This window comes from Heliangelus exortis, chromosome 21 (assembly GCF_036169615.1).
Source record: "Heliangelus exortis chromosome 21, bHelExo1.hap1, whole genome shotgun sequence".
In the NCBI taxonomy this organism is placed as follows: Eukaryota; Metazoa; Chordata; class Aves; order Apodiformes; family Trochilidae; genus Heliangelus; species Heliangelus exortis.
The window spans coordinates 3547977-3556556 of NC_092442.1; positions in this window are offsets into that span (position 1 = coordinate 3547977).

The following is an 8580-nucleotide window of genomic DNA, read 5'->3' on the forward strand; positions in this document are numbered from 1 at the left end:
GTGCTCCACCTGAGGAACAAACTCTCCACAGCCCTTCCCTGTGCTGCCATTCTGGGGAGCAAGGAAGAAGGCAGCAGTGCAGGTAATGCAGAGGTGCCTGGTGTGCTCATCAGAGGCAGGGCTACCACAAATCATCCACATTTGTGACATCTGTGGCAGCCCCTGGTGTATTCCTGTCACTTTAACTAAACCCAGATAGAGCTGGTTACAGACAACTGATGGGAGAGCTTCCAGTTTTCCCTGCAAGGATTTTCCTACAAAATGGCTTTGAGTTTATACAAAAAGCCTTTAATGGCAGATGCTGCCATTTGGTGGTTTTGCCAGAGGTTTCCCAAGAAGCTACATCAGAAGGGGCTTTAACAGTGAACCAAGATGCAAACTGAAGAATATTTTACTCTCCTGAAGAACTTCAACCATTTCTGCACAGGTAACAAAAAAACTTCTTAACTCACTAAATTTCAAACAGCAACTCTCTCCAAGTCTAAGAAAAAATTGAAAATGGACAAAAATTTAATTGTTGACCAATACTGATTTTAGGAAGGAAGGAGAGGAAGGAGAGGAAGGAGAGGAAGGAGAGGAAGGAGAGGAAGGAGAGGAAGGAGAGGAAGGAGAGGAAAGTGAGGAAAGTGAGGAAAGTGAGGAAAGTGAGGAAAGTGAGGAAAGTGAGGAAAGTGAGGAAAGTGAGGAAAGTGAGGAAAGTGAGGAAAGTGAGGAAAGTGAGGAAAGTGAGGAAAGTGAGGAAAGTGAGGAAAGTGAGGAAAGTGAGGAAAGTGAGGAAAGTGAGGAAAGTGAGGAAAGTGAGGAAAGTGAGGAAGGAAGGAAAAGAAAAAAAGACGAAAAGGGAAAAGACGAAAAGGGAAAAGACGAAAAGGGAAAAGACGAAAAGGGAAAAGACGAAAAGGGAAAAGACGAAAAGGGAAAAGACGAAAAGGGAAAAGACGAAAAGGGAAAAGGGAAAAGGGAAAAGGGAAAAGGGAAAAGGGAAAAGGGAAAAGGGAAAAGGGAAAAGGGAAAAGGGAAAAGGGAAAAGGGAAAAGGGAAAAGGGAAAAGGGAAAAGGGAAAAGGGAAAAGAGAAAGAGAGAAAGAGAGAAAGAGAGAAAGAGAGAAAGAGAGAAAGAGAGAAAGAGAGAAAGAGAGAAAGAGAGAAAGAGAGAAGGAAGAGAAGGAAGAGAAGGAAGAGAAGGAAGAGAAGGAAGAGAAGGAAGAGAAGGAAGAGAAGGAAGAGAAGGAAGAGAAGGAAGAGAAGGAAAAGGAAAAAAACTGCATTTGCTATATTACTTTCCTCATGCATCAGCCAGGCAGAAAACATAAAGTAGCCAAAAGAGAACAGCTGGTTGTGTGTATTTACAAGCAGATGTGGGAATGGTCTATATTTTAGGTGTACATATTTTAAACCTATTGTGATGGAAGCAAATTCATAAATCATGAGATTCTGCAAATAACTGAAATATGGGTTTCTACAAGACTTAGTAATTTTAGTGCCTGACAAGATCAGAAAAATGAAATTCAACATAATTCTGGTAGGCAGACAGCTTAATAAATGCATGCCTGGACTTACCTGAAATATTCTACTCCAAGGAGATTCAAAGTCAACTATAATGGTTACAAAAGAGCTGCAGAGTGACAGAGATTTAGGTAGAAGTCATGTTGTTTTTTTTTTAAAGTTTGTCACTATGGTGTCTATTTGAACCAGGGCTGCAAAATAAATCACTTTTGGTTTTGAACCCAGTCTGCAATGATAAAATGTAAAGACAAACTTGGAATTAGGCATCAGCATATGGGTTGCATGTCTGGAGGGATGTTTGACTTATAATTTAAACCAGAGAGTGACCAAGCTGACACAAGAGTGAGATACTCAGTGTAATCCTGTGTAAAATTCAACATGATTTTCAGTTGCAGATATATTATAGAAGCAGTGGTCTGATTCTTATAAATTACTGCAAAGCTCCAGGAATGACTCAGCTACTAACATGTATATTTTTCTTGCATTTCAGTCCTCCAGACTGATGAACATTTGCAAAATTGTTATTCCCTTGGAATATACAGCCTGGAGTAGCCAGAAGGGAGGGTGCCCGAGTGCCCTCCTTCAATGGAAGTTGGAGAAATTCTGCATCTGTTGTTTGTAGACTCTGCTCTCCATCTATCACTTGTGGTCACATTTAGTCATTCACATAGCAACTGCTAAATGAGGTAAAATCCTGCTACAAAATACTCAGATAATTTAGAATAAAACTGAGTAGTTGAATAATCAAGACAAGACCACCAACAGTTTTATTTCAGACCTTTGCAGGCAGAACTAACAGTGCTTTCTTTCACATTGCCTGGGCAGTAGCACAAAATTCAGTGTGGAACAAGCAGGGCACTTCAGCTTTCTGATAGCAGCAAGAAAATTTTACATGCTCTATACTGCAAAATCCACTTTTTTCATGATTACTGACAATGCTGGCACTTCCACACTTTACACACAGCACACAATACAGAATCTCAGGCTGCTAATAAAAGAATTTTATTCTTATAGATTTAGTAGCTATTTTTGCTAAGACAAAATCAGCACCAGCAAAAGAACTATTCTCTCTTTGTTCTTAGGAGCCAGCAGCCAGCAAAGTCTTTACTCCAAAGTAACTTTTCAGATGCTTTTCATTAATAGTTGGTATTTAGTTTTGAATAATGTTCCCTTGTTATGTAACAGTGTTGTCTTAAGCTAAAAATAACACATAGCAGAAAGTAATACATAAATGCTGTGACTCTTATCAGTAAGAGCACTAATACCAACTTCAGGTGCTAGATTTACTTGGAAAAAAGTGTATATTTGTAATTGTAAATCCCAAAGCTACATAAAGTTAAGAAAAACCTGTGGTTCAACTAGAAAAGCTGCAGGAGTTTAACTAGCTTTATGCAAATCAGGGAAGAATTGCAGACACTGTATTCTCCAAATGGTTAAAAAAAAAAATAAATTGTTTTACCTCACAACTAGGATGTTTTCTGCCTTAGTTCATTACAATGCTTCCTTAAGAAAAATATAAAAGTACAGAATAAGGATGGAGTAAATCAGCAAGGTGATTAATCTGCTAAAAAAGCCACATATAAATCAAGCCACCTGTGTTTTCACTGCCTCTCCTCTCCTCCCCCTTTTTTCCTCCCCTGAGAAGTTCATAGGGCAGTCCCAACAGAAAACCAAACCACTCATGCACAGCAAGATACTGAGATCAGAAAAATCCAGCACTGTAGCAAGATACCAGTAAGAAGTTACCAGACTCCACTGGTTAGAGGAATTCATCCCTTGTTTTACACCCACCTGGTTCCAGTCCTTGTCTCCTTCAAGGCCCAGTTTTATCTTGGGCTTCTGTTGCAATTAAATTCTATGACAGATTATCTGTGTATATGGTAAGAACTTAAGTAGGAGAATTTTCCACTAGAGCAAATATTGTATGAAACCTCTCAAGTATTTCTCAAAGAGCCAGAAGTTATCTGTTCCAGATAATCTTAGAAAAAGAGTTAACTTTATTTATACCTCCTACCCAACAATTACCAGCCACAATTAGAGGCAGGTGGTATCAGCTGCAATACATTTTGTAAAATAGGAGCAAAATCAAAGAATGACCAGTTTAAAAGGAGAAACAATTTTTAAAGTGTCATTATTTTAAACCAAGTGTATCTGTCCTTTTAAAAACAGCCCTATTTAAAATAAAATGCAAAATAAGGGCAGCCTACACTACAGTGAAATCTAGACTCACTAAGTGCAAAATACACAAGCAGTCCAGGCTTCCTGCAGAAATTTCAGAGAAAGCCAAAACACCAAACTGGTGTCACTGAGTAAGTGGCTAGAAATAGCATGTTGAGTGCTGAACCAGCTTTTTACAGCAATGGCTTCATCTGCAGGTGCAGAAAGAGAATTCCTCATTGCAGTTTATTCAACAAGTTCATTTCGATTGCTGGTTCATTCAGAGATGAGATCTAAACTGAGATTTTAAAAAAAGGAAGCCAGCTTGGTTTTTCCTTTTCCAAAGTGAGCAAAATCAAGATGCAGGATGATTAGCTCTAACTTGTGGGAGGATAAGATCTGGTAGTATTAATATCTTAGAAGCTGAGGGAAAAAAGAAATCTTCCTCTCTTATGATTCATTTGTGCATTTTAACTGAACCCCATCCAACTGTAACTTAAATCATCAAAAACATCACAGCACCTAATAAGCAAGAGATCTGAAACATTAACTAATAACTTAAAAAAACAAAATCAAAACTTTGAATAGATGCATGTTGACATATCTTAAATCAATGACTACTCCTGTCAAAACAACAAAAAACAACAACAAAAAAAACCCTAACAAAAACAAAACCAAAAAACATCCTGCCAAGCATAAGGAATCTGCTTTCCTTTAAGAAATACAAATCATAAATGTAAAATAAGATTAAAATAAATCACATAAATCAATTATTTCCTAGTTGATGCTTTAAATCATGAATCAATTTAAATTTCTGGTTTAAGACAACAACAGAAAAAGGAAGTAATGAAAACAGTGTTTTAACTTCTGGCATCAAACTTACATACAAATAACCACTTGCAAATATATATCCTTATTCTCTTCAAGTAAGAATACTGATGTTTATTTTCTTCCAGTAATAAACCAGCATTTCAGAAAAGGCAAATCAATTACTACCTGCCTCATATTTCACATCTTTGTATTTGTTCCAAGGACTGAAAACTGACACAGTGGTGAATCTCCTGACTGCTTTCCATCAGCTATAGTGAACTGGTTGACTATTAGGTCAGGCTTTGCAGGTAGTGAAGCAAAGATTTCTCACACTCAGTTCTTTAGAAATATGAGCTAGAAAATTACAGTTTTCATTTTAGTTTAACCCTTCCCATAAGTATTTTGGCATTCAAGCCAGTCTTTCAGCATGAATTTGATTTCTGCTGCTGTCTTTGAAGTCAGCTGTTTCTCACTTAATAATGAGGGAAGAAATCCAACTTATGCTGAAGAAATTATGTCCACGTTGTGTGAAATGAACACCTCTCAGGTGGGCATCTTACACCAATCCTTACATTAATGACAAGGATAAGTCTCAGTTTCCTAGCTGAGAATGCTATCTGTTTAAGTAGCAGTTCAAACTTCAAGTTTAGAACAAGGTCTTTCTGGTCTACCCAGGTCTTAAAAAGCTTTCTGCCAGAAGTCTGAGCAAACAACACCTTAAGAATCCATAAGGATTTCTTGCCATTGCAGAGAGTGTTTTCTATGACTGTTCCTGTTAAGGTTGATTCCTTCCAGTGATCTCACCCCAAAGTCACATCAAAGCACTTTGTTTAGATGCCACTTTGTTTAGATGTTCAATGAACAACATCTCCCCACCTTCTCCTTGCCTCAAGCAAGCTTTTTCTTTGCTTCAGGCCACAACTGAAACCTTTATCTGTGGTCAGTGACCAAGGTAGAATACTGCTGGATTTATTAAGGAGTGACACAGACACATGGGGAGGTTTGAACACAAAAGCCATTGTGGTTTCATGTCTCAGGGAATGGAAGTCAGGACCAGCTCCTATTTCTGGCTCCAGCAGAGGCTTCCTCTGGCATCTTGGGCAAGACATTTAGACATGGACTGCCACACACATCCTAACTATTTAGACTTATGGAAGAATGGGGATTCCTACCTCTCCAGGAGGTCATCACTCATTAGTGTTAACCCAGCAGGACTCTGATCTTAGTTGGGGAATCTAAACATTGCTACAACACAAGCAAATATCAGCTTTTCCATCAGACTCTGCAATGCTGTATTTTCTGAAGAGATGAGCTGTAGCAGCTGTGGCAAGTCCCATACCAGGTTTCTCTCTGCCATGCTACTCCATTTTTTCCAGGAAACCCCCCTTCCTCACACACACTCCCACTGGCAAGTGAAACACGAACCCAACAACATTTGAGTAACAGTTAAACTTTTGAACTTACCTAGGAGTAGCCTTGAACTTTGGCAAAATACTCTTGGCCAGACTGATGTGTTCAGCCCAGATTTAGTCCCCTACTTTATTTATAGGTCATAGCAAGTTAGAAATAAAACAGCATTTGGTCCTTGTTAAGCTCTTATTCAAAACTCTCCTCAGAAGGGAGCTATGAATCAAAGACAAAATACAGTGAAATGCTACCTCCTCTTTCCCAAATCCTCTCTTAAAAAGGAATTTTCAAAGCATTTGCCTTTGTGATACACATCCAAGTTTACCTTTGCATACACTATGTGAAGGAGTAATTTGGATTTTACTACTTGCAAGCAAACTCAGTCAAGGACCATTCAAAGAGAGACTCCTCAAAGCAAACCACTTATGTATCAGCATATGCACAGCAAAAACAAGTGTAAGGGGGTAGGCCAGCACTCCACAGCTCAGCAAGCTGATACTTCTTCCTGGTGACAATTTGGATGAAAAATATAAACCCTTAAAAATACTTAATCTTTACTATTAAGAAAACAACTTATTTGCTAGATATAAACTGCAAGAAACTCAAGCCTGCAAATGTTATAATGGACATGTAAATGGCCCCATCTGCCTAACAGGAACTTTTTTTTAAGCCTAAAAACTGATACCTCACATTGCTGCCATTTAAAATGTCTCTTCAATGAGTCCAGCATGTAAAATTAGATGAACATTGCAGAACATGTTACAAGGATTTATACCTATCCTACCATGAGCGTTTTGTTTTTGCCAAGAAGCTGAAGTATGGGAGCAGATGTTGCTGACAGTGTGTATCCAGCTGGAAGACTCTCTACTAAACAGAATCTACCTGCCAGGGTAATTTGTGATTTGTGTGGTGAATGAGGAATGGGGGGAGAAAGTCAAATGAAAGGCATCATGTTCAAACAAAGTAAAATGTTGAATGTGAAACCTTGATCCTCTTTAAGGTGACAGAAAAACTTAAGAGGATTTCCTATTCTAACCACAAGATGAATGATTATAATATACCCTTGCCAAGGGAAAAGATTGATGCACTAAGGACCACAGAAAATGGCTGAAAGATCTGAACAGTCATTATACAAGAACTGGTCTCAGGAAAGAGAAAGTAAGCTAAATTCTTGTTGCCCTTTCACTTAATGCAGAGATGGGAGAGATGACTGCAGAGAGCTGCATGCCAGAGGCAGTAAAACGAAGTTAAGAAAATCATCCCTCCTGTCTTGAGATCTTTCCCTAAAATGCACTGCATGTTCCCTCAGCAAACAGTAGGGTAAGGTGTTTGAGCCCAGGGAGTACAGAAAGTAGATAGTAAAGGAAAAGAAGATCAACTGGCCAGGGAAAGGCTTTTATCTCTTTTCACATAAGCTGTTGTGTTTGAGGACAGGCAACACGAACTGTGAGCCAACAGAGTTCTGACTCGGCTCTGGCACCACAGCTGCATTTTCAGGACAGGATTCTGCAGGCTTTAGTGCTGTAAGGAAACACTAAACTAGTTTTATGTCTTGGTCAGACACTTGCTCTCAGCAGCAATAGCCATGTTCTACCTTTGGCAGCCACCCATAGGGTGATTTGACAGGGCAAGGTTGGATGCTTTACATGGCCATTGCCTCTTTAATGAAACACATTACTTTTATCAACTAGGGTGGAATCTGCTGCCAGATAAAGGAATCCAGGTCATCTGTGCCAGCTTCAACCATATCCTTTCTCTCCCAGCCCACAGCCTACTACGTTCCCTACAAGAGAAATCATGGTCAACCCACAAGAGACTGTAGAAAAAACTTCCCTTCTTAAGATGCCTGCCAGTGAGTGACCTAATGGTGAATAATTCAGGATGATTTTGATTAATAAAATGTAATAGAGTTGTTGCATATAAGCTTTCAGCCTTCAGTGCTGCAGTGAGGTCCTCTATTAATAGAGCTGTCATAAATGTGTACTCATGCCTGAGCTGATATCAGGTAAAGAAAGTTGAGTGAGTGAATTTAGTGCTGCCTTAACTGACATTGTGAACAAAGCCTACCTTTTCTTCCTGAAAGAGCAATACCATCCACAATAGTGTCATTTCCCATCAAGATGCCTGAATTCCAATCTGGGTGACTGTCTCTTAGCATAATAAGTTTACAAAATGCACTTGCACAGGATAGCCTTCTGTGTTTAAAATGTTTTTAAAGATTGAACGAACCTGACTGAAGCAATATAAAAGACAAGTATAAAATGCATTTAGGAATTAGAGTCAACCTACAAAGGAGAAAGACTTTCACAAAGACTTTCTCTGGCTACGAACACCATTTATGAGATGAATTTCAGTAATAGTAGCATACACTGTGGGATGTCTTGTATCATCCTAGTTTAATCATTGGAAGGGAGACAGATTTAATCAGAACTGCAAGAATATCTGGGAATAATACTCTGATTAATTGTACTAGCACTGTAATGAAACTCTCAGACTACACTAGGCCTTTCAAATTGCAGCATGGGAAATGACTTGAGCATTGCCAGCTAAAAACATCACTCTTACAGTTCTTTTTCCTTCATAGCTAGCCAAGTTTGGTGTTCACAAACAAAATAAACCCCTTGTAGCAGATAAACTAAAGAGAGCTGTTTTTCTAAAGGATTTAAACACTTTGGCAAATAGATACAGGATAAATCCCTTT